This window comes from Calonectris borealis, chromosome 3 (genome assembly GCF_964195595.1).
Source record: "Calonectris borealis chromosome 3, bCalBor7.hap1.2, whole genome shotgun sequence".
Classification (NCBI taxonomy): domain Eukaryota; kingdom Metazoa; phylum Chordata; class Aves; order Procellariiformes; family Procellariidae; genus Calonectris; species Calonectris borealis.
The window spans coordinates 46751162-46759508 of record NC_134314.1 but is presented as its reverse complement, the minus strand read 5'-3'; positions in this window follow the sequence as shown (position 1 = coordinate 46759508).

The window sequence follows — 8347 nt, the reverse complement described above, 5'->3', positions numbered from 1 at the left end:
GACGACAGAATAACCTCAAAGTTTCTGTCTCACTCTTTGTCTCTCACACGGAAAAATAAGGGCACACTTCGGGCACACACATACAAAAGGGTTAGCTCTTCCAAAACTAGGAGGAAAAATCCTATTTATCTTTGAATATTTCCATCACGGCTTGGTATTTGGAGGGCGCGTCTTTTTAATAAGCTGACCTCCTTAAATTATTTGTGGAATGAACCTTCTTAAAATCGGATTTGAATTAAGCTGCGCTCAAAATATCAAACTAACTCCCGCTTTTGAGTTTTGAAGTTAAACTATGATGCCCACCGTATAGGTATTTCTGCCTGAGAAAGGTGACTTGCCACCATTGTGTTTAAACCCGTGTCCCGAGACGGGAAGAAAAAATCGAGCGTGCACATTCAGCTATCGCTGAGAAGAGGTTTTCAACAGCCCGTGTTAACCAGAGCAGCCCCCCCGGGCTTTAGGGCTTGCCCCCAGGTACAGAAACTGCTCTCGGATGGATGCAGGATTGCACCCTCTGCAAACGTAATCCCATACGGAGGGAACGCTTGACATTCAGCCATCCCTTATGAGCCTTCCAGGCAACTTTTCCCCGGGATTTTGAGACTCAGGCCAGTCCCCGAGGTGCCGGCATCCCCCCGATACTTGGATCCCAGCGCTGCACCAAGCTGTCCGCACCCGCTGCCCCCCGCAGCCTTGCGGGCTGAGCGCCGCTGCCTGCCCGCTCCATAGGCAGACCCCGCAACCCTGGACAGCCTTTATCTGAGAAAGGGCGGCCCCGTCCTACAGCCTGGGCGTCCCGGAGCCGGTGCGCTGAGATTTTCCCCTAGTGCCTTACCTTGCAAAAAAACCCAAAACAAAACGAAAAAGACTTCTTCGGGTTTTTTTTTTTTGTGTGTGTTTGTTTGTTTGTTTGTTTGTTTTTGTTTGTTTGTTTTTTTTTTTAATTCCGAGAGAGCAAAAATACGCCTGTCCCCTGGGATGAGTTGCCAGGAGGGGAAATATCTGGATTTTCATCACGGCACACCTGAAGCTGTCACCCCGCCCCGTTACGCCAGTGGTCACAGCGAGCCCCGCTCTCCGTGTCCCTCAATTCCTATAAATATAACCTTACCGGCGCTCCCCCCGCAGTCTGCCCGCTGGAGGAGAAGCCGGCCCAGACCCGCGGGGTCCGCAGCGCGGCCGCGCAGGCTTGCGCGGAGCGGCTGAGGGGTGCCGTTGGGGGCCGGGCTGCGGCGTCCCCGTCCCGCAGCCCCGCCGAGCCGGCCCCAGAGGCGGGTCGTGGTGGAGGTGGTTGAAACCTGGGGCGAGAAGACGGCAGTTTCTCAAACTCCCTTTGGGAGCCCGCAAAGCTGGGTGGAAAAGATGTGCATACACATGTGCATGTGCATGTATGTATATGAAACCTGTCCGGGGGAATATAGACACGGAAATATAACGGCAGTGATATATTTTCTCTCCTCCTAGTTTTTCCTCACTTACATAGTTTCAGAACCCCCCTCTGAGCTTCTGGATTGGAGAGAAACCGTTTGCTACCAGATAGAGCGAGGCAGCCAAGCCTCCCCTCGGAAAAGAGTCTCTCAAGCGTGATCCGGCGAAGATGCAACTAATTAACTCGCTTCTCTGTTTTCCGTTCATTTCTCTCCGGTACTGTCAGGGGCTTGTCGGGGAAGGGGGGGTTTCTCCTCGGGCCAGGCTCCGCCGTGCGCACCGGGGAGCCGCAGCCCCCCTTTGCTTCAAGGTTACCCGATACCTTCGCGAAGTCGTGCGGAAAACCCGGCTCCCGAGGTCCCACGGGACCGAGTCAAGCAAGAAAATACGTGTTCCTAATTTTATTCCAGTTAATAAAAGCGATACAACAGGTTTGCAAACGCGGGCGGCTCAGGCTGAAGGCGCAGGAGCCGCTCTCGGGGAGGGGGGGAAGCGCAGGTTTTTGAGTGAAAACCTGGAGGAATAGCGAGAAAGGAAAGAGTGGTCCTGGGGAGGTGGGGAAAGCCCCTGTGCAAGCCTGGGGTGGCACTGGCGCATCCCCCGTGTCCTGCGTGGGAGGCCCGCGGGCCGTTTCCATTTTACGGCAGCATCCTTTCCTCCGGAGGGGTCGAGAGCTCGGCGCAAAAATCTACACCTTCGGGGCAGCCTCGCTTTCTCCAGAAGATGTTTAGGGTGCGGAGGAGTCCCCCGAGGCACCCAGGAGTGCGGGGGCAGGTAGAGCAGGCTCCTGCCCTGGGCTGGGCAGCAGCCTTGGGCAGCCTCCTGACTTCCCAGGACCTCTTTCATCGTCCACAACGGTTTAACGTTTGTTTAACTGAACGTTTGCAAAGAGGTAAGAGAGAGAGGTAAACTCTCCTTGCGAGGTGCAGGTTACCTCAGAGACCTTCAGTCCCCTTCTCGTGTCCCTGCGGAGGTCCCCAGCGGAGCCACCCTGCCTTTGCAGCACCAACAAAGGGAAAAGAGAAGCCGTGACTCTGCTCAGTGCTGGGATTTGGGGGGAGAAGGGGGGCAATCCACAAAATACCCTTTCAGGGGGGCTGCATTTCACCCTGGGAACTTGGTCTTTCCAGGAAGGAAAGTCCTTCCTGATGGGGAGGATTCCTATGAAGACAGGCTGAGAGAGTTGGGGTTGTTCAGCCTGGAGAAGAGAAGGCTCCGAGAAGATCTTATAGCAGCCTTCCAGTACCTGAAGGGGGCCCACAAGAAAGCTGGAGAGGGACTTTTTACAAGGGCATGTAGTGACAGGACAAGGGGTAATGGCTTTAAACTGAAAGAGGGTAGATTTAGATAAGGTATAAGAAAGAAATTCTTCTCTGTGAGGGTGGTGAGGCACTGGAACAGGTTGCCCAGAGAAGTTGTGGATGCCCCATCCCTGGAAGTGTTCAAGGCCAGGTTGGATGGGGCTTTGAGCAACCTGGTCTAGTGGAAGGTGTCCCGGCCCATGGCAGGGCATGTTAGAACTAGGTGATCTTTAAGGTCCCTTCAAACCCAAACCATTCTATGATTCTATGATTCTGTGGGACACATGCCCCATGTGAGTGAAAGGCCACCCAGTGTCTGGACTGCAGGTTGATCTACACGGCTCCCAGGGCTTGAAGGACAGTTTAAACCCCGTCTCAGCGTGGACCAGGTGTGCTGCTCAGGATCTGGCCCCGGGTCCAGGGACACCCCATGCACAGAAACCCTGAGCCATCGGGTTTCCGTATGACCAGAGCAAAAAAAAAAAAACCAAAAATCAAACCAACATAAGACTGATTTGATACTCTGTCCTGCATATGTTCCTGCTGTATATGTTTTACTGAGAGGAGGTGGGGTTAAATGCCAGAGTGTCTGTGACCCAGAAAGGAAAACCCTTTGAAATAACAGGCTACTGTGTGGGAACGCTGGCAATTTTTAAAAATTATTTTAAGCACAGGTTGGTAGGAGGTGGCTGAGAGCATCTTTCTGAACCAGCTACCCTCACCAAGGAGTTGTCACAACAGAGCTGATGGTTTTAATAATGCCTCCATCTCTTGTCATTTATGTTCATGTTGTAAACTGAACCACCATACGTCTTTCCCTCATCTAATGAAATTATTCTGAGAGTCTTCTATGTAAAATATTAAATGGTTGCCTTTGCAAGAACCTTTTTGTGTGTGTATGTGCGTTGGGGGGCAGTGAGGGTGCTTCAAATGAAAAATTCTCCAATATAAATCCTTTGCCCCTGAAATTGTCAGTCAACAACAGGATCCTTATGTTCAGATACGGGCTACTGAGCAGCTGAGTTTTTATTTCATATGTATAAACATTATTTGTGGATAAATATTATTTGTGGATACGTCCTACTGGTTTGACATGGGGTCACATCCAGAGTGACCACTCCTCCAATCCACCTCCCTCACTGCAGAACATAGCCTAAAAGACCACCATTACTGGGAAAAATATCAGACAACTGTCACATTACCTAACCTAGTGAAATCGTAACAAAGGCTTCCATTTGAAGTGACATAACATAAGCTGGAAGGGGTTTTCAATTCCACTTACACTTCCTTTCCCCGTTCCTTCCCTGAAATGTCTCACATTCTCGGCATGTTTTGTGGAAGCTTGATTAAAGTCAGGAAATCTGGTTTTGTACCACTCATTCATTTCCTGAGGGGATATTAAACAGAGGGCAAACAGGAATGCTTATTGTCAGATCTGTGAGAAGATACGTACTGTTTTCAGTTATTGGATGAGTATGTAAAAATGTAAAAAACCTGTGAGTATTAGTAGAGACTATTTTTTGTGTGCAACTAAGGGAAAGGGCTAAAGGAAATATTGTATTTGGAATTGTGGAGGAGGACCCATGCACAAAAAACTGAATGTGCATCATCCTTCCATCATTTTAAATACTATTTATAACATGTGGATTGGAAGAAGCATTTATTTTGTAAAAAAAAAAAATCTATCCAACTATCCTGTGTATATTTATATCTAGCGATGGACTACTAAGTATATTCAATATGTTTGTGACAGGTTTTATTAGGGGGGCAGAGGGGAAAGAGATCAGCGAGAGCTGACAGATAATTTCATCTCACAAATACGACAAAGTATAATTTTACCTGCAGGTTCTTGGCTGCGATTTTTTCATCCTATATCTGGATGTCCCTCAGAGCAGCAGCCAGGTCTGAGGCTGAGCAGGAGACATCGGCACACACAGCAGCACTGCACATCTGTTTCATAAAATCTTCGTTTGCCTGTTTTGACAGAAACACACAGAGAGGACATGGTAAATAAAGCGATCCTCCGCACAGCTCCTGGAAAAGGAAGGCTGCAAAGCAATGTCAAAGCAAAAAAGCTCTGCCCTGTCTGCCCCCCGCCATGCCCCTGCCCAGGAAAGCCCCTCCCAGCCGGGCCTCCGGGGAGATGGAGCCGCAGCAGCATCCACGTCCTCCAAGAAACACGGGAAACCGCACGTGGCCATCGATCCCCCCTGCACCGTGTAACGCAGCCCCACGGCTCCACACCAGCTGCGGGACTCCTGGCCTGGCAACAGGCAACGCCCCAGTCGAGAGGAGCCCTTGCCCCTTTGCGCGGGGTATGCTGCAGGGCTGGGACAGACCCCCTGAAGCACGGGGACCCCCTGAGTGCCACGCCGCGGGGAGGCTCTCCAGCATGGCAGGATGTCCCTTTGTAGGGCACCAGGAGGGCTCAGTCCTCCACAGCTCTGGTGCTGGTGTGGTCTGCTGCTGTGCTGTGAAACAGGGTCATGCAAAATGAGGCCTGTCCTGCCGAGAAAAAGACAGTCTGGGAGCGGGGCTGGCAAGACCCTGCGGTGCCAGGTGCTCCCGTTCCAGCAGCGTTAGGCAGCCCCTGCGGTGCCAGGTGCAGGGCAAGCAGAGCTGTCCCCCGTGCCCAGAGTGCAGTGTAGCAAGGGTATTTATCATAGCTACGGTAAGTCTCCTGCCCAGTCCCTACTAATTATTTCCTGCCATACTGCAGCATGCAGAAACACAAATCGCCAACATGAGGTAACAAAACGCAGGTACTGAAGCAGAGCAAGAAAAAGGCAAGGGGGCAGGTAGAGAAGGATGATGAGACGAAGAGATGCCTGCTTGATGTGATAAGCAGGAGCATGAGGTCTGCCGCTATTTTGGTTGCTCTAGTATGTTCAGTGAGGCAATGACAGCCTTCTCTGTTGTACAGCAGCTTCTCTCTCTGCTGGCTCCTGGGTGCTGTGCTAAGCTGGGTGTGATGCAGTTGTGGGTGGCTGTGATCCAAAGGCATGTGCTGGCAATCTGGTTCCCCTCTTTGTAGCTGTGACATTGAAATAATGGAATAAGGAATTTCTCCTTTGAGTTTTCACATGCTCAGTAAGTTCTGCAAGGTCTGGATCGCTTTTTGGAGAAAGGTGTCAGGTCAGAAAGCCTTTACAGAAATCCCACAGAACTTAACCTGTGGTCTCCATCATGTCTCCTTGCACCGAGAAGGGAGAAGTAAAAGAAACATAGCTAGGGTATACAAATTCTTTCTTCCCTACCTCACCCCTCACCCTCACATTCCTACTTATAAACAGGGTCTCAAACCTAGATTCTCTCTGACATGTCAAGAAAGGTGTCTCATTCCACCAGCAAAGCCATTTAGAAACACCACTGTCTCCATTTTATCCCGTGCATCTTCCCTCTCCGCTTCATAGTTCCTCATGCATCTCCAGCATCTTAGCTACACCGTCAGCAACAGATCACTGCAGAGCCCTGTAGGTCTGGGTCTGAGATGCCTTTTAGGGGTACTTGGTCAGTCTAAGGACAACCATGGGGTGCTTCTCACTGCTCCTGTCACCCAGAAATTCTTGGTTTATTGCTTCCAGTCCCCAGCCCCTGCCAGCTTCACGGCAAAGCCCGAATGAAGCACCCCTTGTATGCTGCAGGGACATTTATAGATCACCTCTGTCATGACAAAATCAAGATAGCATTCAGGTTCCTCTACACAAACACGTATATGTATATATATGCACACCTGCACACCTCTAAGCTCATCTTTGCCTAACACAATGCCAAATATATTCATATATATATATGACTACATGAATATCCCAAAAGATACCCAGAACTACATTAATTACATTCTTAATGATTTGCTCATTTAACACGTAGAAAGTTCCTATGTTAATTTTTGCTCAGTGGAGCCGTTTCCTTGCTTATTGGTGGTGGTGGTGTTGGCTGCCTTGTAGGATATTTACTTCTGGCTCTGCAGACAGCCTCTCAGTTCAGGCCGATGCAGCTGAGGGAGATCTTTGAAGTGGTGGACAGAGATGCAGAGAGTTTGCCCACTGTGAGGAGAACCCCTAGGGAGCAAGCAGGCTGCTCTTCGCACGGTACGCTGCGTGCAGATGGACAAGGCATACTTAAATTTCAGAACAAATAGGTTTTGTCAGACCATGCAAAAAATACTCCTCGTGCTCACAGGTCTTGCCAACCATTAGCACCAAGCACAACCTTCCCAGCAGGATAAACCAGGAGTTACTTCACCTCGCTGAGGATCTGCTCTGTGGGAGTGCTTCTTGCTGCCACCATGATCACTGACAGAAACTCTAGTGACTTTTGTGGGTGCAGGGATGGGTCTGAACCTCAGTCTGGGTTCAGGGTGGAATGGGGAGGCCATGAGGCCTGCAGCTTTCCCATAGTTGCTGTCTGTCTGGCTGTCTGTCTTATGTCCAGGCAGCCTTCCCCTTCCTGCCCACATGCAGCCCTGAAAACTGGGCTTGCAAGGAGGGATGAGTACACGCACTCATGCGGGTAAAAGACCTCACATGTATGTTTCTGGGTGGGGAAGGAAATGATGCTCTGATCTAGGTTCTGCCACAGTAGGGTCCTCATTAGAGGTAACCAGGTCGGATTGATTGATTTTGAAGGTGTGGAAATGGGCAACGCACCCGGGATTGACTTACTCAGTCCACTAATTTTATATAAGGTGCATGTGGAGGACAGGGGAGAGGAAGAGATGAATGCAATTTCTGGCACCAGTGAACATGGGTATAACTTGCCTTCAAGACCCCAAGAGTTTCACCTTTTTAACATTCTTGGTTAATTAGCAAATTAGGAAACTGTTCTGGGAAGCTGAGGCAATAAAGTGCAAAACCTAATGATTTAGATAGCAGCTTTAATGCAAAGATGCTCGGGTGAAATATTAAATCTCTTGAAACAAAGAGGTCCCTTCTACTGCATCCGTGCTGGCACACCATACACCAGCTCCACATGCCAGAGCCCCGAGGGCTCCCATAGCCCTGGCTGTCCCTGCCCACCCCCCGGGGCTCCCCTCACGCTGCCCATGGCCCAGGACCCCATCTTAGTCCCCTGGGGCTGACAGGCACTGCGACATGCTGCCAAATGGCATTAATGAGCCTCCTCCCCAAATGTGGAGCGGGGTTTTAGCCAGCGTGTGATAGAAGTGTGGATACTTGGCCTGTAACAGCGTCAGTCCCGGCAGCCTTGCCGAGGTCCCTCCTCGGTGGCCGCACACTCCCAGCCCTGCCAAATGCCAGGCAGGCTTGCTTGCCTGGGGGGCGACGGCTAGTATTCTGCCACGCTCCTCCAGACTTTTAAAATACGTCCTTTTTTACTGATCTTGCTGCAAAACTCAGGTGAGACAACAGTGCTGCTTGAAGAAATGGAGGCCCCGTCCCTCCCTCCCTCCATGCTCACCCTGACGGGAGCGCCGCATCCCTGCGGCGGTGCCGGCACAGGGACCCACGGCTCCTGCCTTGATGCACCCTTCCCAGCAGCGCGTGGGCTCATACATCTCAGATCCCACTCAGAAGTTGAGAGCTGTGAGCGTTTGGTGTGCCACAACAGGAAAGAGCATGAAAAGAAAGCTGCAAAGGATTTAGGCCCAGGTTCTTCCT